The following is a 24,231-nucleotide window of genomic DNA, read 5'->3' on the forward strand; positions in this document are numbered from 1 at the left end:
TAGTGTCTGTTGATTACCCTCCTTGGATGGTGTCTGTGCATTATCCTCCACGGATAGTGTCTGTTGATTACCCTCCACGGATAGTGTCTGTGCTTTCTCCTCTACGGATAGTGTCTGTCCATTATCCTCCACGGATAGTGTCTGTCCATTATCATCCACGGTTAGTGTCTGTCCATTATCCTCCATGAATACTGTCTGTTGATTACCCTCCATTGATGGTGTCTCTCCATTATCCTCCACGGATAGTGTCTGTTGATTACCCTCCGCGGATAGTGTCTGTCCATTATCCTCTACGGTTAGTGTCTGTCCATTATCCTCCACGTATAGTGTCTGTTCATTCTCCTCTATAGATAGTGTCTGTCCATTCTCCGTCATCCTCCATGGATTGTGTCAGTCCGTCACCCTCCACGGATTGTGTCTGTCTATTCTCCTCCACGAATAGAGTCTATTGATTACCCTCCATGGATAGTGTCTGTCCATCATCCTCCACGGATAGTGTCTGTTGATTACCCTCCATTGATAGTGTCTTTCCATTCTCCTCTACAGATAGTGTCTAGCCATTCTCCGTCACCCTCCACGGAGAGTGTCTGTCCATTCTCCTCTACAGATAGTGTCTGTCCATTCTCTGTCACCCTCCACGGATATTGTCTGTCCATTGTCCATCACCCTCCACGGATAGTGTCTGTCCTTCACCCTCCACGGATAGTGTCTGTCCGTCACCCTCCATGGATAGTGTCTGTCCATTCTCCTCCACGGATAGTGTCTGTCCGTCACCCTCCACGGATAGTGTCTGTCCATTCTCCTCCATGGATACTGTCTGTCCGTCACCCTCCACGGATAGTGTCTGTCCATTCTCCTCCACGGATAGTGTCTGTCCATTCTCCGTCACCCTCCACGGATAGAGTCTGTCCATTCTCCTCTACAGATAGTGTCTGTCGATTACCCTCCACGGATAGTGTCTGTCCATTCTCCTCTACGGATAGTGTCTGTTCATTCTCCTCCACGGATAGTGTCTGTCCATTATCCTCTACGGATAGTGTCTGTACATTCTCCTCCATTGATAGTGTCTGTCCATTCTCCGTCACCCTCCACTGATAGAGTCTGTCCATTCTACTCTGCAGATAGTGTCTGTCCATTATCCGCCACGGATAGTGTCTATCCATTATCATCCACGGTTCGTGTCTGTGCATTATCCTCCACGAATAGTGTCTGTTGATTACCCTCCATGGATGGTGTCTGTGCATTATCCTCCACGGATAGTGTCTGTTGATTACCCTCCACGGATAGTGTCTGTCCATTCTCCTCTACGGATAGTGTCTGTCCATTATCCTCCACGGATAGTGTCTGTCCATTATCATCCACGGTTAGTGTCTGTCCATTATGCTCTACGAATACTGTCTGTTGATTACCCTCCATGGATGGTGTCTGTCCATTATCCTCCACGGATAGTGTCTGTTGATTACCCTCCACGGTTAGTGTCTGTCCATTATTCTCCACGGATAGTGTCTGTTGATTACCCTCCACGGATAGTGTCTGTCCATTCTCCTCTACGGATAGTGTCTGTCCATTATCCTCCACGGATAGTGTCTGTCCATTATCATCCACGGTTAGTGTCTGTCCATTATCCTCCACGAATACTGTCTGTTGATTACCCTCCATGGATGGTGTCTGTCCATTATCCTCCACGGATAGTGTCTGTTGATTACCCTCCACGGATAGTGTCTATCCATTCTACTCTACGGATAGTGTCTGTCCATTATCCTCAACGGATAGTGTCTGTCCATTATCATCCACGGTTGGTGTCTGTCCATTATCCTCCACGAATAGTGTCTGTCGATTACCCTCCATGGATAGTGTCTGTCCATTATCCTCCACGGATAGTGTCTGTTGATTACCCTCCACGGATAGTGTCTGTCCATTATCCTCCACGGATAGTGTCTGTCCATTATCATCCACGGTTAGTGTCTGTCCATTATCCTCCACGAATACTGTCTGTTGATTACCCTCCATGGATGGTGTCTGTCCATTATCCTCCACGGATAGTGTCTGTTGATTACCCTCCACGGATAGTGTCTATCCATTCTACTCTACGGATAGTGTCTGTCCATTATCCTCAACGGATAGTGTCTGTCCATTATCATCCACGGTTGGTGTCTGTCCATTATCCTCCACGAATAGTGTCTGTCGATTACCCTCCATGGATAGTGTCTGTCCATTATCCTCCACGGATAGTGTCTGTTGATTACCCTCCACGGATAGTGTCTGTCCATTATCCTCCCCGGATAGTGTCTGTCCATTATCCTCCACGGATAGTGTCTGTTGATTACCCTCCACGGATAGTGTCTGTCCAATATCCTCCACGGATAGTGTCTGTCCATTCTCCTCCACGGATAGTGTCTGTCCGTCACCCTCCACGGGTAGTGTCTGTCCGTCACCCTCCACGGATAGTGTCTGTCCATTCTCCTCCACGGTTACTGTCTGTCCATTATCCTCCACTTATAGTGTCTGTTCATTCTCCTCTACAGATAGTGACTGTCCATTCTCCGTCATCCTCCATGGCTTGTGTCTGTCCGTCACCCTCCACGGATAGTGTCAGTCCATTCTCCCCCACGGATAGAGTCCGTTGATTACCCTCCATGGATAGTGTCTGTCCATCACCCACCTCGGATAGTGTCTGTCTATTCTCCTCCACGAATAGAGTCTATTGATTACCCTCCATGGATAGTGTCTGTCCATCATCCTCCACGGATAGTGTCTGTTGATTACCCTCCATTGATAGTGTGTTTCCATTCTCCTCTACAGATAGTGTCTGTCCATTCTCTGTCACCCTCCACGGATATTGTCTGTCCATTGTCCATCACCCTCCACGGATAGTGTCTGTCCTTCACCCTCCACGGATAGTGTCTGTCCGTCACCCTCCACGGATAGTGTCTGTCCATTCTCCTCCACGGATAGTGTCTGTCCGTCACCCTCCACGGATAGTGTCTGTCCATTCTCCTCCATGGATACTGTCTGTCCGTCACCCTCCACGGATAGTGTCTGTCCATTCTCCTCCACGGATAGTGTCTGTCCGTCACCCTCCACGGATAGTGTCTGTCCGTCACCCTCCACGGATAGTGTCAGTCCATTCTCCCCCACGGTTAGAGTCCGTTGATTACCCTCCATGGATAGTGTCTGTCCATCACCCACCTCGGATAGTGTCTGTCTATTCTCCTCCACGAATAGAGTCTATTGATTACCCTCCATGGATAGTGTCTGTCCATCACCCTCCACGGATAGTGTCTGTCCGTTCTCCTCCACGGATAGTGTCTGTCCATTATCCTCCTCGGATAGTGTCGGTTCATTCTCCTCTACAGATAGTGTCTTGTCCATTCTCCGTCACCCTCCATGGATAGTGTCTGTCCATCATCCTCCATGGATAGTGTCTGTCCATTCTCCTCCACGGATAGTGACTGTCCGTCACCCTCCACAGATAGTGTCAGTCCATTCTCCTCCACGGATAGATTCTGTTGATTACCCTCCATGGATAGTGTCTGTCCGTCGCCCTCCACGGATAGTGTCTGTCCATTCTACTCCATGATAGTGTCTGTCCTTCACCCTCCACGGATAGTGTCTGTCCGTCACCCTCTACGGATAGTGTCTGTCCATTATCCTCCACGGATAGTGTCTGTCCATTCTCCGTCACCCTCCACGGATAGCGTCTGTCCATTATCCTCCACGGATAGCGTCTGTCCGTCACTCTCCACGGATGCTGTCTGTCCATTATCCTCCATTGATAGTGTGTTTCCATTCTCCTCTACAGATAGTGTCTGTCCATTCTCTGTCACCCTCCACGGATATTGTCTGTCCATTGTCCATCACCCTCCACGGATAGTGTCTGTCCTTCACCCTCCACGGATAGTGTCTGTCCGTCACCCTCCACGGATAGTGTCTGTCCATTCTCCTCCACGGATAGTGTCTGTCCGTCACCCTCCACGGATAGTGTCTGTCCATTCTCCTCCACGGATAGTGTCTGTCCGTCACCCTCCACGGATAGTGTCTGTCTGTCACCCTCCACGGATAGTGTCTGTCCGTTCTCCTCCACGGATAGTGTCTGTCCATTATCCTCCTCGGATAGTGTCGGTTCATTCTCCTCTACAGATAGTGTCTTGTCCATTCTCCGTCACCCTCCATGGATAGTGTCTGTCCATCATCCTCCATGGATAGTGTCTGTCCATTTTCCTCCACGGATAGTGACTGTCCGTCACCCTCCACAGATAGTGTCAGTCCATTCTCCTCCACGGATAGATTCTGTTGATTACCCTCCATGGATAGTGTCTGTCCGTCGCCCTCCACGGATAGTGTCTGTCCATTCTACTCCATGATAGTGTCTGTCCTTCACCCTCCACGGATAGTGTCTGTCCGTCACCCTCCACGGATAGTGTCTGTCCATTATCCTCCACGGATAGTGTCTGTCCATTCTCCGTCACCCTCCACGGATAGCGTCTGTCCATTATCCTCCACGGATAGCGTCTGTCCGTCACTCTCCACGGATGCTGTCTGTCCATTATCCTCCATGGATAGTGTCTGTTCATTCTCCTCTACAGATATTGTCTGTCCATTCTCCGTCACCCTCCACAGATAGTGTCTGTCCATTCTCCGTCACCCTCCACAGATAGTGTCTGTCCATTCTCCTCCATGGAAAGTGTCTGTCCATTATCCTCCACGGATAGTGTCTGTCCATATAGTGTCTGTCCGTCACCCTCCACGGATAGTGTCTGTCCATTCTCCGTCACCCTCCACGGATAGAGTCTGTCCATTCTCCTCTACAGATAGTGTCTGTCGATTACCCTCCACGGATAGTGTCTGTCCATTCTCCTCTACGGATAGTGTCTGTTCATTCTCCTCCACGGATAGTGTCTGCCCATTATCCTCTACGGATAGTGTCTGTACATTCTCCTCCATTGATAGTGTCTGTCCATTCTCCGTCACCCTCCACTGATAGAGTCTGTCCATTCTCCTCTGCAGATAGTGTCTGTCCATTATCCTCTACGAATAGTGTCTGTTGATTACCCTCCTTGGATGGTGTCTGTGCATTATCCTCCACGGATAGTGTCTGTTGATTACCCTCCACGGATAGTGTCTGTGCTTTCTCCTCTACGGATAGTGTCTGTCCATTATCCTCCACGGATAGTGTCTGTCCATTATCATCCACGGTTAGTGTCTGTCCATTATCCTCCATGAATACTGTCTGTTGATTACCCTCCATTGATGGTGTCTCTCCATTATCCTCCACGGATAGTGTCTGTTGATTACCCTCCGCGGATAGTGTCTGTCCATTATCCTCTACGGTTAGTGTCTGTCCATTATCCTCCACGTATAGTGTCTGTTCATTCTCCTCTATAGATAGTGTCTGTCCATTCTCCGTCATCCTCCATGGATTGTGTCAGTCCGTCACCCTCCACGGATTGTGTCTGTCTATTCTCCTCCACGAATAGAGTCTATTGATTACCCTCCATGGATAGTGTCTGTCCATCATCCTCCACGGATAGTGTCTGTTGATTACCCTCCATTGATAGTGTCTTTCCATTCTCCTCTACAGATAGTGTCTAGCCATTCTCCGTCACCCTCCACGGAGAGTGTCTGTCCATTCTCCTCTACAGATAGTGTCTGTCCATTCTCTGTCACCCTCCACGGATATTGTCTGTCCATTGTCCATCACCCTCCACGGATAGTGTCTGTCCTTCACCCTCCACGGATAGTGTCTGTCCGTCACCCTCCATGGATAGTGTCTGTCCATTCTCCTCCACGGATAGTGTCTGTCCGTCACCCTCCACGGATAGTGTCTGTCCATTCTCCTCCATGGATACTGTCTGTCCGTCACCCTCCACGGATTGTGTCTGTCCATTCTCCTCCACGGATAGTGTCTGTCCATTCTCCGTCACCCTCCACGGATAGAGTCTGTCCATTCTCCTCTACAGATAGTGTCTGTCGATTACCCTCCACGGATAGTGTCTGTCCATTCTCCTCTACGGATAGTGTCTGTTCATTCTCCTCCACGGATAGTGTCTGTCCATTATCCTCTACGGATAGTGTCTGTACATTCTCCTCCATTGATAGTGTCTGTCCATTCTCCGTCACCCTCCACTGATAGAGTCTGTCCATTCTACTCTGCAGATAGTGTCTGTCCATTATCCTCCACGGATAGTGTCTGTCCATTATCATCCACGGTTCGTGTCTGTGCATTATCCTCCACGAATAGTGTCTGTTGATTACCCTCCATGGATGGTGTCTGTGCATTATCCTCCACGGATAGTGTCTGTTGATTACCCTCCACGGATAGTGTCTGTCCATTCTCCTCTACGGATAGTGTCTGTCCATTATCCTCCACGGATAGTGTCTGTCCATTATCATCCACGGTTAGTGTCTGTCCATTATGCTCTACGAATACTGTCTGTTGATTACCCTCCATGGATGGTGTCTGTCCATTATCCTCCACGGATAGTGTCTGTTGATTACCCTCCACGGATAGTGTCTGTCCATTATCCTCCACGGATAGTGTCTGTTGATTACCCTCCACGGATAGTGTCTGTCCATTCTCCTCTACGGATAGTGTCTGTCCATTATCCTCCACGGATAGTGTCTGTCCATTATCATCCATGGTTAGTGTCTGTCCATTATCCTGCACGAATACTGTCTGTTGATTACCCTCCATGGATGGTGTCTGTCCATTATCCTCCACGGATAGTGTCTGTTGATTACCCTCCACGGATAGTGTCTATCCATTCTACTCCACGGATAGTGTCTGTCCATTATCCTCCACGGATAGTGTCTGTCCATTCTCCGTCACCCTCCACGGATAGCGTCTGTCCATTATCCTCCACGGATAGCGTCTGTCCGTCACTCTCCACGGATGCTGTCTGTCCATTATCCTCCATGGATAGTGTCTGTTCATTCTCCTCTACAGATATTGTCTGTCCATTCTCCGTCACCCTCCACAGATAGTGTCTGTCCATTCTCCGTCACCCTCCACAGATAGTGTCTGTCCATTCTCCTCCATGGAAAGTGTCTGTCCATTATCCTCCACGGATAGTGTCTGTCCATATAGTGTCTGTCCGTCACCCTCCACGGATAGTGTCTGTCCATTCTCCGTCACCCTCCACGGATAGAGTCTGTCCATTCTCCTCTACAGATAGTGTCTGTCGATTACCCTCCACGGATAGTGTCTGTCCATTCTCCTCTACGGATAGTGTCTGTTCATTCTCCTCCACGGATAGTGTCTGTCCATTATCCTCTACGGATAGTGTCTGTACATTCTCCTCCATTGATAGTGTCTGTCCATTCTCCGTCACCCTCCACTGATAGAGTCTGTCCATTCTCCTCTGCAGATAGTGTCTGTCCATTATCCTCTACGAATAGTGTCTGTTGATTACCCTCCTTGGATGGTGTCTGTGCATTATCCTCCACGGATAGTGTCTGTTGATTACCCTCCACGGATAGTGTCTGTGCTTTCTCCTCTACGGATAGTGTCTGTCCATTATCCTCCACGGATAGTGTCTGTCCATTATCATCCACGGTTAGTGTCTGTCCATTATCCTCCATGAATACTGTCTGTTGATTACCCTCCATTGATGGTGTCTGTCCATTATCCTCCACGGATAGTGTCTGTTGATTACCCTCCGCGGATAGTGTCTGTCCATTATCCTCTACGGTTAGTGTCTGTCCATTATCCTCCACGTATAGTGTCTGTTCATTCTCCTCTATAGATAGTGACTGTCCATTCTCCGTCATCCTCCATGGATTGTGTCACTCCGTCACCCTCCACGGATTGTGTCTGTCTATTCTCCTCCACGAATAGAGTCTATTGATTACCCTCCATGGATAGTGTCTGTCCATCATCCTCCACGGATAGTGTCTGTTGATTACCCTCCATTGATAGTGTCTTTCCATTCTCCTCTACAGATAGTGTCTAGCCATTCTCCGTCACCCTCCACGGAGAGTGTCTGTCCATTCTCCTCTACAGATAGTGTCTGTCCATTTTCTGTCACCCTCCACGGATATTGTCTGTCCATTGTCCATCACCCTCCACGGATAGCGTCTGTCTTTCACCCTCCACGGATAGTGTCTGTCCGTCACCCTCCATGGATAGTGTCTGTCCATTCTCCTCCACGGATAGTGTCTGTCCGTCACCCTCCACGGATAGTGTCTGTCCATTCTCCTCCATGGATACTGTCTGTCCGTCACCCTCCACGGATAGTGTCTGTCCATTCTCCTCCACGGATAGTGTCTGTCCGTCACCCTCCACGGATAGAGTCTGTCCATTCTCCCCTACAGATAGTGTCTGTCGATTACCCTGCACGGATAGTGTCTGTCCATTCTCCTCTACGGATAGTGTCTGTTCATTCTCCTCCACGGATAGTGTCTGTCCATTATCCTCAACGGATAGTGTCTGTACTTTCTCCTCCATTGATAGTGTCTGTCCATTCTCCGTCACCCTCCACTGATAGAGTCTGTCCATTCTACTCTGCAGATAGTGTCTGTCCATTATCCGCCACGGATAGTGTCTATCCATTATCATCCACGGTTCGTGTCTGTGCATTATCCTCCACGAATAGTGTCTGTTGATTACCCTCCATGGATGGTGTCTGTGCATTATCCTCCACGGATAGTGTCTGTTGATTACCCTCCACGGATAGTGTCTGTCCATTCTCCTCTACGAATAGTGTCTGTCCATTATCCTCCACGGATAGTGTCTGTCCATTATCATCCACGGTTAGTGTCTGTCCATTATGCTCCACGAATACTGTCTGTTGATTACCCTCCATGGATGGTGTCTGTCCATTATCCTCCACGGATAGTGTCTGTTGATTACCCTCCACGGATAGTGTCTGTCCATTATCCTCCACGGACAGTGTCTGTTGATTACCCTCCACGGATAGTGTCTGGCCATTCTCCTCTACGGATAGTGTCTGTCCATTATCCTCCACGGATAGTGTCTGTCCATTATCATCCACGGTTAGTGTCTGTCCATTATCCTCCACGAGTACTGTCTGTTGATTACCCTCCATGGATGGTGTCTGTCCATTATCCTCCACGGATAGTGTCTTTTGATTACCCTCCACGGATAGTGTCTATCCATTCTACTCTACGGATAGTGTCTGTCCATTATCCTCAACGGATAGTGTCTGTCCATTATCATCCACGGTTGGTGTCTGTCCATTATCCTCCACGAATAGTGTCTGTCGATTACCCTCCATGGATAGTGTCTGTCCATTATCCTCCACGGATAGTGTCTGTTGATTACCCTCCACGGATAGTGTCTGTCCATTATCCTCCACGGATAGTGTCTGTTGATTACCCTCCACGGATAGTGTCTGTCCAATATCCTCCACGGATAGTGTCTGTCCATTCTCCTCCACGGATAGTGTCTGTCCGTCACCCTCCACGGGTAGTGTCTGTCTGTCACCCTCCACGGATAGTGTCTGTCCGTCACCATCCACGGTTAGTGTCTGTCCATTCTCCTTCACGGTTAGTGTCTGTCCATTATCCTCCACTTATAGTGTCTGTTCATTCTCCTCTACAGATAGTGACTGTCCATTCTCCGTCATCCTCCATGGATTGTGTCTGTCCGTCACCCTCCACGGATAGTGTCTGTCTATTCTCCTCCACGAATAGAGTCTATTGATTACCCTCCATGGATAGTGTCTGTCCATCATCCTCCACGGATGGTGTCTGTTGATTACCCTCCATTGATAGTGTGTTTCCATTCTCCTCTACAGATAGTGTCTGTCCATTCTCTGTCACCCTCCACGGATATTGTCTGTCCATTGTCCATCACCCTCCACGGATAGTGTCTGTCCTTCACCCTCCACGGATAGTGTCTGTCCGTCACCCTCCACGGATAGTGTCTGTCCATTCTCCTCCACGGATAGTGTCTGTCCGTCACCCTCCACGGATAGTGTCTGTCCATTCTCCTCCATGGATACTGTCTGTCCGTCACCCTCCACGGATAGTGTCTGTCCATTCTCCTCCACGGATAGTGTCTGTCCGTCACCCTCCACGGATAGTGTCTGTCTGTCACCCTCCACGGATAGTGTCTGTCCGTTCTCCTCCACGGATAGTGTCTGTCCATTATCATCCATGGTTAGTGTCTGTCCATTATCCTGCACGAATACTGTCTGTTGATTACCCTCCATGGATGGTGTCTGTCCATTATCCTCCACGGATAGTGTCTGTTGATTACCCTCCACGGATAGTGTCTATCCATTCTACTCTACGGATAGTGTCTGTCCATTATCCTCAACGGATAGTGTCTGTCCATTATCATCCACGGTTGGTGTCTGTCCATTATCCTCCACGAATAGTGTCTGTCGATTACCCTCCATGGATAGTGTCTGTCCATTATCCTCCACGGATAGTGTCTGTTGATTACCCTCCACGGATAGTGTCTGTCCATTATCCTCCCCGGATAGTGTCTGTCCATTATCCTCCACGGATAGTGTCTGTTGATTACCCTCCACGGATAGTGTCTGTCCAATATCCTCCACGGATAGTGTCTGTCCGTCACCCTCCACGGGTAGTGTCTGTCCGTCACCCTCCACGGATAGTGTCTGTCCATTCTCCTCCACGGTTAGTGTCTGTCCATTATCCTCCACTTATAGTGTCTGTTCATTCTCCTCTACAGATAGTGACTGTCCATTCTCCGTCATCCTCCATGGATTGTGTCTGTCCGTCACCCTCCACGGATAGTGTCAGTCCATTCTCCCCCACGGACAGAGTCCGTTGATTACCCTCCATGGATAGTGTCTGTCCATCACCCACCTCGGATAGTGTCTGTCTATTCTCCTCCACGAATAGAGTCTATTGATTACCCTCCATGGATAGTGTCTGTCCATCATCCTCCACGGATAGTGTCTGTTGATTACCCTCCATTGATAGTGTGTTTCCATTCTCCTCTACAGATAGTGTCTGTCCATTCTCTGTCACCCTCCACGGATATTGTCTGTCCATTGTCCATCACCCTCCACGGATAGTGTCTGTCCTTCACCCTCCACGGATAGTGTCTGTCCGTCACCCTCCACGGATAGTGTCTGTCCATTCTCCTCCACGGATAGTGTCTGTCCGTCACCCTCCACGGATAGTGTCTGTCCATTCTCCTCCATGGATACTGTCTGTCCGTCACCCTCCACGGATAGTGTCTGTCCATTCTCCTCCACGGATAGTGTCTGTCCGTCACCCTCCACGGATAGTGTCTGTCTGTCACCCTCCACGGATAGTGTCTGTCCGTTCTCCTCCACGGATAGTGTCTGTCCATTATCCTCCTCGGATAGTGTCGGTTCATTCTCCTCTACAGATAGTGTCTTGTCCATTCTCCGTCACCCTCCATGGATAGTGTCTGTCCATCATCCTCCATGGATAGTGTCTGTCCATTCTCCTCCACGGATAGTGTCTGTCCGTCACCCTCCACAGATAGTGTCAGTCCATTCTCCTCCACGGATAGATTCTGTTGATTACCCTCCATGGATAGTGTCTGTCCGTCGCCCTCCACGGATAGTGTCTGTCCATTCTACTCTGCAGATAGTGTCTGTCCATTCTCCTCCACGGATAGTGTCTGTCCGTCACCCTCCACGGATAGAGTCTGTCCATTCTCCTCTACAGATAGTGTCTGTCGATTACCCTGCACGGATAGTGTCTGTCCATTCTCCTCTACGGATAGTGTCTGTTCATTCTCCTCCACGGATAGTGTCTGTCCATTATCCTCAACGGATAGTGTCTGTACTTTCTCCTCCATTGATAGTGTCTGTCCATTCTCCGTCACCCTCCACTGATAGAGTCTGTCCATTCTACTCTGCAGATAGTGTCTGTCCATTATCCGCCACGGATAGTGTCTATCCATTATCATCCACGGTTCGTGTCTGTGCATTATCCTCCACGAATAGTGTCTGTTGATTACCCTCCATGGATGGTGTCTGTGCATTATCCTCCACGGATAGTGTCTGTTGATTACCCTCCACGGATAGTGTCTGTCCATTCTCCTCTACGAATAGTGTCTGTCCATTATCCTCCACGGATAGTGTCTGTCCATTATCATCCACGGTTAGTGTCTGTCCATTATGCTCCACGAATACGGTCTGTTGATTACCCTCCATGGATGGTGTCTGTCCATTATCCTCCACGGATAGTGTCTGTTGATTACCCTCCACGGATAGTGTCTGTCCATTATCCTCCACGGACAGTGTCTGTTGATTACCCTCCACGGATAGTGTCTGGCCATTCTCCTCTACGGATAGTGTCTGTCCATTATCCTCCACGGATAGTGTCTGTCCATTATCATCCACGGTTAGTGTCTGTCCATTATCCTCCACGAGTACTGTCTGTTGATTACCCTCCATGGATGGTGTCTGTCCATTATCCTCCACGGATAGTGTCTTTTGATTACCCTCCACGGATAGTGTCTATCCATTCTACTCTACGGATAGTGTCTGTCCATTATCCTCAACGGATAGTGTCTGTCCATTATCATCCACGGTTGGTGTCTGTCCATTATCCTCCACGAATAGTGTCTGTTGATTACCCTCCACGGATAGTGTCTGTCCATTATCCTCCACGGATAGTGTCTGTTGATTACCCTCCACGGATAGTGTCTGTCCAATATCCTCCACGGATAGTGTCTGTCCATTCTCCTCCACGGATAGTGTCTGTCCGTCACCCTCCACGGGTAGTGTCTGTCCGTCACCCTCCACGGATAGTGTCTGTCCGTCACCATCCACGGTTAGTGTCTGTCCATTCTCCTCCACGGTTAGTGTCTGTCCATTATCCTCCACTTATAGTGTCTGTTCATTCTCCTCTACAGATAGTGACTGTCCATTCTCCGTCATCCTCCATGGATTGTGTCTGTCCGTCACCCTCCACGGATAGTGTCAGTCCATTCTCCCCCACGGATAGAGTCCGTTGATTACCCTCCATGGATAGTGTCTGTCCATCACCCACCTCGGATAGTGTCTGTCTATTCTCCTCCACGAATAGAGTCTATTGATTACCCTCCATGGATAGTGTCTGTCCATCATCCTCCACGGATAGTGTCTGTTGATTACCCTCCATTGATAGTGTGTTTCCATTCTCCTCTACAGATAGTGTCTGTCCATTCTCTGTCACCCTCCACGGATATTGTCTGTCCATTGTCCATCACCCTCCACGGATAGTGTCTGTCCTTCACCCTCCACGGATAGTGTCTGTCCGTCACCCTCCACGGATAGTGTCTGTCCATTCTCCTCCACGGATAGTGTCTGTCCGTCACCCTCCACGGATAGTGTCTGTCCATTCTCCTCCATGGATACTGTCTGTCCGTCACCCTCCACGGATAGTGTCTGTCCATTCTCCTCCACGGATAGTGTCTGTCCGTCACCCTCCACGGATAGTGTCTGTCTGTCACCCTCCACGGATAGTGTCTGTCCGTTCTCCTCCACGGATAGTGTCTGTCCATTATCATCCATGGTTAGTGTCTGTCCATTATCCTGCACGAATACTGTCTGTTGATTACCCTCCATGGATGGTGTCTGTCCATTATCCTCCACGGATAGTGTCTGTTGATTACCCTCCACGGATAGTGTCTATCCATTCTACTCTACGGATAGTGTCTGTCCATTATCCTCAACGGATAGTGTCTGTCCATTATCATCCACGGTTGGTGTCTGTCCATTATCCTCCACGAATAGTGTCTGTCGATTACCCTCCATGGATAGTGTCTGTCCATTATCCTCCACGGATAGTGTCTGTTGATTACCCTCCACGGATAGTGTCTGTCCATTATCCTCCCCGGATAGTGTCTGTCCATTATCCTCCACGGATAGTGTCTGTTGATTACCCTCCACGGATAGTGTCTGTCCAATATCCGCCACGGATAGTGTCTGTCCATTCTCCTCCACGGATAGTGTCTGTCCGTCACCCTCCACGGGTAGTGTCTGTCCGTCACCCTCCACGGATAGTGTCTGTCCATTCTCCTCCACGGTTAGTGTCTGTCCATTATCCTCCACTTATAGTGTCTGTTCATTCTCCTCTACAGATAGTGACTGTCCATTCTCCGTCATCCTCCATGGATTGTGTCTGTCCGTCACCCTCCACGGATAGTGTCAGTCCATTCTCCCCCACGGATAGAGTCCGTTGATTACCCTCCATGGATAGTGTCTGTCCATCACCCACCTCGGATAGTGTCTGTCTATTCTCCTCCACGAATAGAGTCTATTGATTACCCTCCATGGATAGTGTCTGTCCATCATCCTCCACGGATAGTGTCTGTTGATTACCCTCCATTGATAGTGTGTTTCCATTCTCCTCTACAGATAGTGTCTGTCCATTCTCTGTCAACCTCCACGGATATTGTCTGTCCATTGTCCATCACCCTCCACGGATAGTGTCTGTCCTTCACCCTCCACGGATAGTGTCTGTCCGTCACCCTCCACGGATAGTGTCTGTCCATTCTCCTCCACGGATAGTGTCTGTCCGTCACCCTCCACGGATAGTGTCTGTCCATTCTCCTCCATGGATACTGTCTGTCCGTCACCCTCCACGGATAGTGTCTGTCCATTCTCCTCCACGGATAGTGTCTGTCCTTCACCCTCCACGGATAGTGTCTGTCCGTCACCCTCCACGGATAGTGTCAGTCCATTCTCCCCCACGGATAGAGTCCGTTGATTACCCTCCATGGATAGTGTCTGTCCATCACCCACCTCGGATAGTGTCTGTCTATTCTCCTCCACGAATAGAGTCTATTGATTACCCTCCATGGATAGTGTCTGTCCATCATCCTCCACGGATAGTGTCTGTTGATTACCCTCCATTGATAGTGTGTTTCCATTCTCCTCTACAGATAGTGTCTGTCCATTCTCTGTCACCCTCCACGGATATTGTCTGTCCATTGTCCATCACCCTCCACGGATAGTGTCTGTCCTTCACCCTCCACGGATAGTGTCTGTCCGTCACCCTCCACGGATAGTGTCTGTCCATTCTCCTCCACGGATAGTGTCTGTCCGTCACCCTCCACGGATAGTGTCTGTCCATTCTCCTCCATGGATACTGTCTGTCCGTCACCCTCCACGGATAGTGTCTGTCCATTCTCCTCCACGGATAGTGTCTGTCCGTCACCCTCCACGGATAGTGTCTGTCTGTCACCCTCCACGGATAGTGTCTGTCCGTTCTCCTCCACGGATAGTGTCTGTCCATTATCCTCCTCGGATAGTGTCGGTTCATTCTCCTCTACAGATAGTGTCTTGTCCATTCTCCGTCACACTCCATGGATAGTGTCTGTCCATCATCCTCCATGGATAGTGTCTGTCCATTCTCCTCCACGGATAGTGTCTGTCCGTCACCCTCCACAGATAGTGTCAGTCCATTCTCCTCCACGGATAGATTCTGTTGATTACCCTCCATGGATAGTGTCTGTCCGTCGCCCTCCACGGATAGTGTCTGTCCATTCTACTCCATGATAGTGTCTGTCCTTCACCCTCCACGGATAGTGTCTGTCCGTCACCCTCCACGGATAGTGTCTGTCCATTATCCTCCACGGATAGTGTCTGTCCATTCTCCGTCACCCTCCACGGATAGCGTCTGTCCATTATCCTCCACGGATAGCGTCTGTCCGTCACTCTCCACGGATGCTGTCTGTCCATTATCCTCCATGGATAGTGTCTGTTCATTCTCCTCTACAGATATTGTCTGTCCATTCTCCGTCACCCTCCACAGATAGTGTCTGTCCATTCTCCTCCATGGAAAGTGTCTGTCCATTATCCTCCACGGATAGTGTCTGTCCATATAGTGTCTGTCCGTCACCCTCCACGGATAGTGTCTGTCCATTCTCCGTCACCCTCCACGGATAGAGTCTGTCCATTCTCCTCTACAGATAGTGTCTGTCCATTATCCTCCACGGATAGTGTCTGTCCATTATCATCCACGGTTAGTGTCTGTCCATTATCCTCTACGAATAGTGTCTGTTGATTACCCTCCTTGGATGGTGTCTGTGCATTATCCTCCACGGATAGTGTCTGTTGATTACCCTCCACGGATAGTGTCTGTGCTTTCTCCTCTACGGATAGTGTCTGTCCATTATCCTCCACGGATAGTGTCTGTCCATTATCATCCACGGTTAGTGTCTGTCCATTATCCTCCATGAATACTGTCTGTTGATTACCCTCCATTGATGGTGTCTGTCCATTATCCTCCACGGATAGTGTCTGTTGATTACCCTCCGCGGATAGTGTCTGTCCATTATCCTCTACGGTTAGTGTCTGTCCATTATCCTCCACGTATAGTGTCTGTTCATTCTCCTCTATAGATAGTGACTGTCCATTCTCCGTCATCCTCCATGGATTGTGTCAGTCCGTCACCCTCCACGGATTGTGTCTGTCTATTCTCCTCCACGAATAGAGTCTATTGATTACCCTCCATGGATAGTGTCTGTCCATCATCCTCCACGGATAGTGTCTGTTGATTACCCTCCATTGATAGTGTCTTTCCATTCTCCTCTACAGATAGTGTCTAGCCATTCTCCGTCACCCTCCACGGAGAGTGTCTGTCCATTCTCCTCTACAGATAGTGTCTGTCCATTCTCTGTCACCCTCCACGGATATTGTCTGTCCATTGTCCATCACCCTCCACGGATAGTGTCTGTACTTCACCCTCCACGGATAGTGTCTGTCCGTCACCCTCCATGGATAGTGTCTGTCCATTCTCCTCCACGGATAGTGTCTGTCCGTCACCCTCCACGGATAGTGTCTGTCCATTCTCCTCCATGGATACTGTCTGTCCGTCACCCTCCACGGATAGTGTCTGTCCATTCTCCTCCACGGATAGTGTCTGTCCGTCACCCTCCACGGATAGAGTCTGTCCATTCTCCTCTACAGATAGTGTCTGTCGATTACCCTGCACGGATAGTGTCTGTCCATTCTCCTCTACGGATAGTGTCTGTTCATTCTCCTCCACGGATAGTGTCTGTCCATTATCCTCAACGGATAGTGTCTGTACTTTCTCCTCCATTGATAGTGTCTGTCCATTCTCCGTCACCCTCCACTGATAGAGTCTGTCCATTCTACTCTGCAGATAGTGTCTGTCCATTATCAGCCACGGATAGTGTCTATCCATTATCATCCACGGTTCGTGTCTGTGCATTATCCTCCACGAATAGTGTCTGTTGATTACCCTCCATGGATGGTGTCTGTGCATTATCCTCCACGGATAGTGTCTGTTGATTACCCTCCACGGATAGTGTCTGTCCATTCTCCTCTACGGATAGTGTCTGTCCATTATCCTCCACGGATAGTGTCTGTCCATTATCATCCACGGTTAGTGTCTGTCCATTATCCTCCACGAGTACTGTCTGTTGATTACCCTCCATGGATGGTGTCTGTCCATTATCCTCCACGGATAGTGTCTTTTGATTACCCTCCACGGATAGTGTCTATCCATTCTACTCTACGGATAGTGTCTGTCCATTATCCTCAACGGATAGTGTCTGTCCATTATCATCCACGGTTGGTGTCTGTCCATTATCCTCCACGAATAGTGTCTGTCGATTACCCTCCATGGATAGTGTCTGTCCATTATCCTCCACGGATAGTGTCTGTTGATTACCCTCCACGGATAGTGTCTGTCCATTATCCTCCACGGATAGTGTCTGTTGATTACCCTCCACGGATAGTGTCTGTCCAATATCCTCCACGGATAGTGTCTGTCCATTCTCCTCCACGGATAGTGTCTGTCCGTCACCCTCCACGGGTAGTGTCTGTCCGTCACCCTCCACGGATAGTGTCTGTCCGTCACCATCCACGGTTAGTGTCTGTCCATTCTCCTCCACGGTTAGTGTCTGTCCATTATCCTCCACTTATAGTGTCTGTTCATTCTCCTCTACAGATAGTGACTGTCCATTCTCCGTCATCCTCCATGGATTGTGTCTGTCCGTCACCCTCCACGGATAGTGTCAGTCCATTCTCCCCCACGGATAGAGTCCGTTGATTACCCTCCATGGATAGTGTCTGTCCATCACCCACCTCGGATAGTGTCTGTCTATTCTCCTCCACGAATAGAGTCTATTGATTACCCTCCATGGATAGTGTCTGTCCATCATCCTCCACGGATGGTGTCTGTTGATTACCCTCCATTGATAGTGTGTTTCCATTCTCCTCTACAGATAGTGTCTGTCCATTCTCTGTCACCCTCCACGGATATTGTCTGTCCATTGTCCATCACCCTCCACGGATAGTGTCTGTCCTTCACCCTCCACGGATAGTGTCTGTCCGTCACCCTCCACGGATAGTGTCTGTCCATTCTCCTCCACGGATAGTGTCTGTCCGTCACCCTCCACGGATAGTGTCTGTCCATTCTCCTCCATGGATACTGTCTGTCCGTCACCCTCCACGGATAGTGTCTGTCCATTCTCCTCCACGGATAGTGTCTGTCCGTCACCCTCCACGGATAGTGTCTGTCTGTCACCCTCCACGGATAGTGTCTGTCCGTTCTCCTCCACGGATAGTGTCTGTCCATTATCATCCATGGTTAGTGTCTGTCCATTATCCTGCACGAATACTGTCTGTTGATTACCCTCCATGGATGGTGTCTGTCCATTATCCTCCACGGATAGTGTCTGTTGATTACCCTCCACGGATAGTGTCTATCCATTCTACTCTACGGATAGTGTCTGTCCATTATCCTCAACGGATAGTGTCTGTCCATTATCATCCACGGTTGGTGTCTGTCCATTATCCTCCACGAATAGTGTCTGTCGATTACCCTCCATGGATAGTGTCTGTCCATTATCCTCCACGGATAGTGTCTGTTGATTACCCTCCACGGATAGTGTCTGTCCATTATCCTCCCCGGATAGTGTCTGTCCATTATCCTCCACGGATAGTGTCTGTTGATTACCCTCCACGGATAGTGTCTGTCCAATATCCTCCACGGATAGTGTCTGTCCATTCTCCTCCACGGATAGTGTCTGTCCGTCACCCTCCACGGGTAGTGTCTGTCCGTCACCCTCCACGGATAGTGTCTGTCCATTCTCCTCCACGGTTAGTGTCTGTCCATTATCCTCCACTTATAGTTTCTGTTCATTCTCCTCTACAGATAGTGACTGTCCATTCTCCGTCATCCTCCATGGATTGTGTCTGTCCGTCACCCTCCACGGATAGTGTCAGTCCATTCTCCCCCACGGATAGAGTCCGTTGATTACCCTCCATGGATAGTGTCTGTCCATCACCCACCTCGGATAGTGTCTGTCTATTCTCCTCCACGAATAGAGTCTATTGATTACCCTCCATGGATAGTGTCTGTCCATCATCCTCCACGGATAGTGTCTGTTGATTACCCTCCATTGATAGTGTGTTTCCATTCTCCTCTACAGATAGTGTCTGTCCATTCTCTGTCACCCTCCACGGATATTGTCTGTCCATTGTCCATCACCCTCCACGGATAGTGTCTGTCCTTCACCCTCCACGGATAGTGTCTGTCCGTCACCCTCCACGGATAGTGTCTGTCCATTCTCCTCCACGGATAGTGTCTGTCCGTCACCCTCCACGGATAGTGTCTGTCCATTCTCCTCCATGGATACTGTCTGTCCGTCACCCTCCACGGATAGTGTCTGTCCATTCTCCTCCACGGATAGTGTCTGTCCTTCACCCTCCACGGATAGTGTCTGTCCGTCACCCTCCACGGATAGTGTCAGTCCATTCTCCCCCACGGATAGAGTCCGTTGATTACCCTCCATGGATAGTGTCTGTCCATCACCCACCTCGGATAGTGTCTGTCTATTCTCCTCCACGAATAGAGTCTATTGATTACCCTCCATGGATAGTGTCTGTCCATCATCCTCCACGGATAGTGTCTGTTGATTACCCTCCATTGATAGTGTGTTTCCATTCTCCTCTACAGATAGTGTCTGTCCATTCTCTGTCACCCTCCACGGATATTGTCTGTCCATTGTCCATCACCCTCCACGGATAGTGTCTGTCCTTCACCCTCCACGGATAGTGTCTGTCCGTCACCCTCCACGGATAGTGTCTGTCCATTCTCCTCCACGGATAGTGTCTGTCCGTCACCCTCCACGGATAGTGTCTGTCCATTCTCCTCCATGGATACTGTCTGTCCGTCACCCTCCACGGATAGTGTCTGTCCATTCTCCTCCACGGATAGTGTCTGTCCGTCACCCTCCACGGATAGTGTCTGTCTGTCACCCTCCACGGATAGTGTCTGTCCGTTCTCCTCCACGGATAGTGTCTGTCCATTATCCTCCTCGGATAGTGTCGGTTCATTCTCCTCTACAGATAGTGTCTTGTCCATTCTCCGTCACCCTCCATGGATAGTGTCTGTCCATCATCCTCCATGGATAGTGTCTGTCCATTCTCCTCCACGGATAGTGTCTGTCCGTCACCCTCCACAGATAGTGTCAGTAAATTCTCCTCCACGGATAGATTCTGTTGATTACCCTCCATGGATAGTGTCTGTCCGTCGCCCTCCACGGATAGTGTCTGTCCATTCTACTCTGCAGATAGTGTCTGTCCATTCTCCTCCACGGATAGTGTCTGTCCGTCACCCTCCACGGATAGAGTCTGTCCATTCTCCTCTACAGATAGTGTCTGTCGATTACCCTGCACGGATAGTGTCTGTCCATTCTCCTCTACGGATAGTGTCTGTTCATTCTCCTCCACGGATAGTGTCTGTCCATTATCCTCAACGGATAGTGTCTGTACTTTCTCCTCCATTGATAGTGTCTTGTCCATTCTCCGTCACACTCCATGGATAGTGTCTGTCCATCATCCTCCATGGATAGTGTCTGTCCATTCTCCTCCACGGATAGTGTCTGTCCGTCACCCTCCACAGATAGTGTCAGTCCATTCTCCTCCACGGATAGATTCTGTTGATTACCCTCCATGGATAGTGTCTGTCCGTCGCCCTCCACGGATAGTGTCTGTCCATTCTACTCCATGATAGTGTCTGTCCTTCACCCTCCACGGATAGTGTCTGTCCGTCACCCTCCACGGATAGTGTCTGTCCATTATCCTCCACGGATAGTGTCTGTCCATTCTCCGTCACCCACCACGGATAGCGTCTGTCCATTATCCTCCACGGATAGCGTCTGTCCGTCACTCTCCACGGATGCTGTCTGTCCATTATCCTCCATGGATAGTGTCTGTTCATTCTCCTCTACAGATATTGTCTGTCCATTCTCCGTCACCCTCCACAGATAGTGTCTGTCCATTCTCCTCCATGGAAAGTGTCTGTCCATTATCCTCCACGGATAGTGTCTGTCCATATAGTGTCTGTCCGTCACCCTCCACGGATAGTGTCTGTCCATTCTCCGTCACCCTCCACGGATAGAGTCTGTCCATTCTCCTCTACAGATAGTGTCTGTCCATTATCCTCCACGGATAGTGTCTGTCCATTATCATCCACGGTTAGTGTCTGTCCATTATCCTCTACGAATAGTGTCTGTTGATTACCCTCCTTGGATGGTGTCTGTGCATTATCCTCCACGGATAGTGTCTGTTGATTACCCTCCACGGATAGTGTCTGTGCTTTCTCCTCTACGGATAGTGTCTGTCCATTATCCTCCACGGATAGTGTCTGTCCATTATCATCCACGGTTAGTGTCTGTCCATTATCCTCCATGAATACTGTCTGTTGATTACCCTCCATTGATGGTGTCTGTCCATTATCCTCCACGGATAGTGTCTGTTGATTACCCTCCGCGGATAGTGTCTGTCCATTATCCTCTACGGTTAGTGTCTGTCCATTATCCTCCACGTATAGTGTCTGTTCATTCTCCTCTATAGATAGTGTCTGTCCATTCTCCGTCATCCTCCATGGATTGTGTCAGTCCGTCACCCTCCACGGATTGTGTCTGTCTATTCTCCTCCACGAATAGAGTCTATTGATTACCCTCCATGGATAGTGTCTGTCCATCATCCTCCACGGATAGTGTCTGTTGATTACCCTCCATTGATAGTGTCTTTCCATTCTCCTCTACAGATAGTGTCTAGCCATTCTCCGTCACCCTCCACGGAGAGTGTCTGTCCATTCTCCTCTACAGATAGTGTCTGTCCATTCTCTGTCACCCTCCACGGATATTGTCTGTCCATTGTCCATCACCCTCCACGGATAGTGTCTGTACTTCACCCTCCACGGATAGTGTCTGTCCGTCACCCTCCATGGATAGTGTCTGTCCATTCTCCTCCACGGATAGTGTCTGTCCGTCACCCTCCACGGATAGTGTCTGTCCATTCTCCTCCATGGATACTGTCTGTCCGTCACCCTCCACGGATAGTGTCTGTCCATTCTCCTCCACGGATAGTGTCTGTCCGTCACCCTCCACGGATAGAGTCTGTCCATTCTCCTCTACAGATAGTGTCTGTCTATTACCCTGCACGGATAGTGTCTGTCCATTCTCCTCTACGGATAGTGTCTGTTCATTCTCCTCCACGGATAGTGTCTGTCCATTATCCTCAACGGATAGTGTCTGTACTTTCTCCTCCATTGATAGTGTCTGTCCATTCTCCGTCACCCTCCACTGATAGAGTCTGTCCATTCTACTCTGCAGATAGTGTCTGTCCATTATCAGCCACGGATAGTGTCTATCCATTATCATCCACGGTTCGTGTCTGTGCATTATCCTCCACGAATAGTGTCTGTTGATTACCCTCCATGGATGGTGTCTGTGCATTATCCTCCACGGATAGTGTCTGTTGATTACCCTCCACGGATAGTGTCTGTCCATTCTCCTCTACGGATAGTGTCTGTCCATTATCCTCCACGGATAGTGTCTGTCCATTATCATCCACGGTTAGTGTCTGTCCATTATGCTCCACGAATACTGTCTGTTGATTACCCTCCATGGATGGTGTCTGTCCATTATCCTCCACGGATAGTGTCTGTTGATTACCCTCCACGGATAGTGTCTGTCCATTATCCTCCACGGACAGTGTCTGTTGATTACCCTCCACGGATAGTGTCTGGCCATTCTCCTCTACGGATAGTGTCTGTCCATTATCCTCCACGGATAGTGTCTGTCCATTATCATCCACGGTTAGTGTCTGTCCATTATCCTCCACGAATACTGTCTGTTGATTACCCTCCATGGATGGTGTCTGTCCATTATCCTCCACGGATAGTGTCTGTTGATTACCCTCCACGGATAGTGTCTATCCATTCTACTCTACGGATAGTGTCTGTCCATTATCCTCAACGGATAGTGTCTGTCCATTATCATCCACGGTTGGTGTCTGTCCATTATCCTCCACGAATAGTGTCTGTCGATTACCCTCCATGGATAGTGTCTGTCCATTATCCTCCACGGATAGTGTCTGTTGATTACCCTCCACGGATAGTGTCTGTCCATTATCCTCCACGGATAGTGTCTGTTGATTACCCTCCACGGATAGTGTCTGTCCAATATCCTCCACGGATAGTGTCTGTCCATTCTCCTCCACGGATAGTGTCTGTCCGTCACCCTCCACGGGTAGTGTCTGTCCGTCACCCTCCACGGATAGTGTCTGTCCGTCACCATCCACGGTTAGTGTCTGTCCATTCTCCTCCACGGTTAGTGTCTGTCCATTATCCTCCACTTATAGTGTCTGTTCATTCTCCTCTACAGATAGTGACTGTCCATTCTCCGTCATCCTCCATGGATTGTGTCTGTCCGTCACCCTCCACGGATAGTGTCAGTCCATTCTCCCCCACGGATAGAGTCCGTTGATTACCCTCCATGGATAGTGTCTGTCCATCACCCACCTCGGATAGTGTCTGTCTATTCTCCTCCACGAATAGAGTCTATTGATTACCCTCCATGGATAGTGTCTGTCCATCATCCTCCACGGATTGTGTCTGTTGATTACCCTCCATTGATAGTGTGTTTCCATTCTCCTCTACAGATAGTGTCTGTCCATTCTCTGTCACCCTCCACGGATATTGTCTGTCCATTGTCCATCACCCTCCACGGATAGTGTCTGTCCTTCACCCTCCACGGATAGTGTCTGTCCGTCACCCTCCACGGATAGTGTCTGTCCATTCTCCTCCACGGATAGTGTCTGTCCGTCACCCTCCACGGATAGTGTCTGTCCATTCTCCTCCATGGATACTGTCTGTCCGTCACCCTCCACGGATAGTGTCTGTCCATTCTCCTCCACGGATAGTGTCTGTCCGTCACCCTCCACGGATAGTGTCTGTCTGTCACCCTCCACGGATAGTGTCTGTCCGTTCTCCTCCACGGATAGT

This window comes from Hemitrygon akajei, chromosome 5, assembly GCF_048418815.1.
Source record: "Hemitrygon akajei chromosome 5, sHemAka1.3, whole genome shotgun sequence".
NCBI lineage: Eukaryota > Metazoa > Chordata > Chondrichthyes > Myliobatiformes > Dasyatidae > Hemitrygon > Hemitrygon akajei.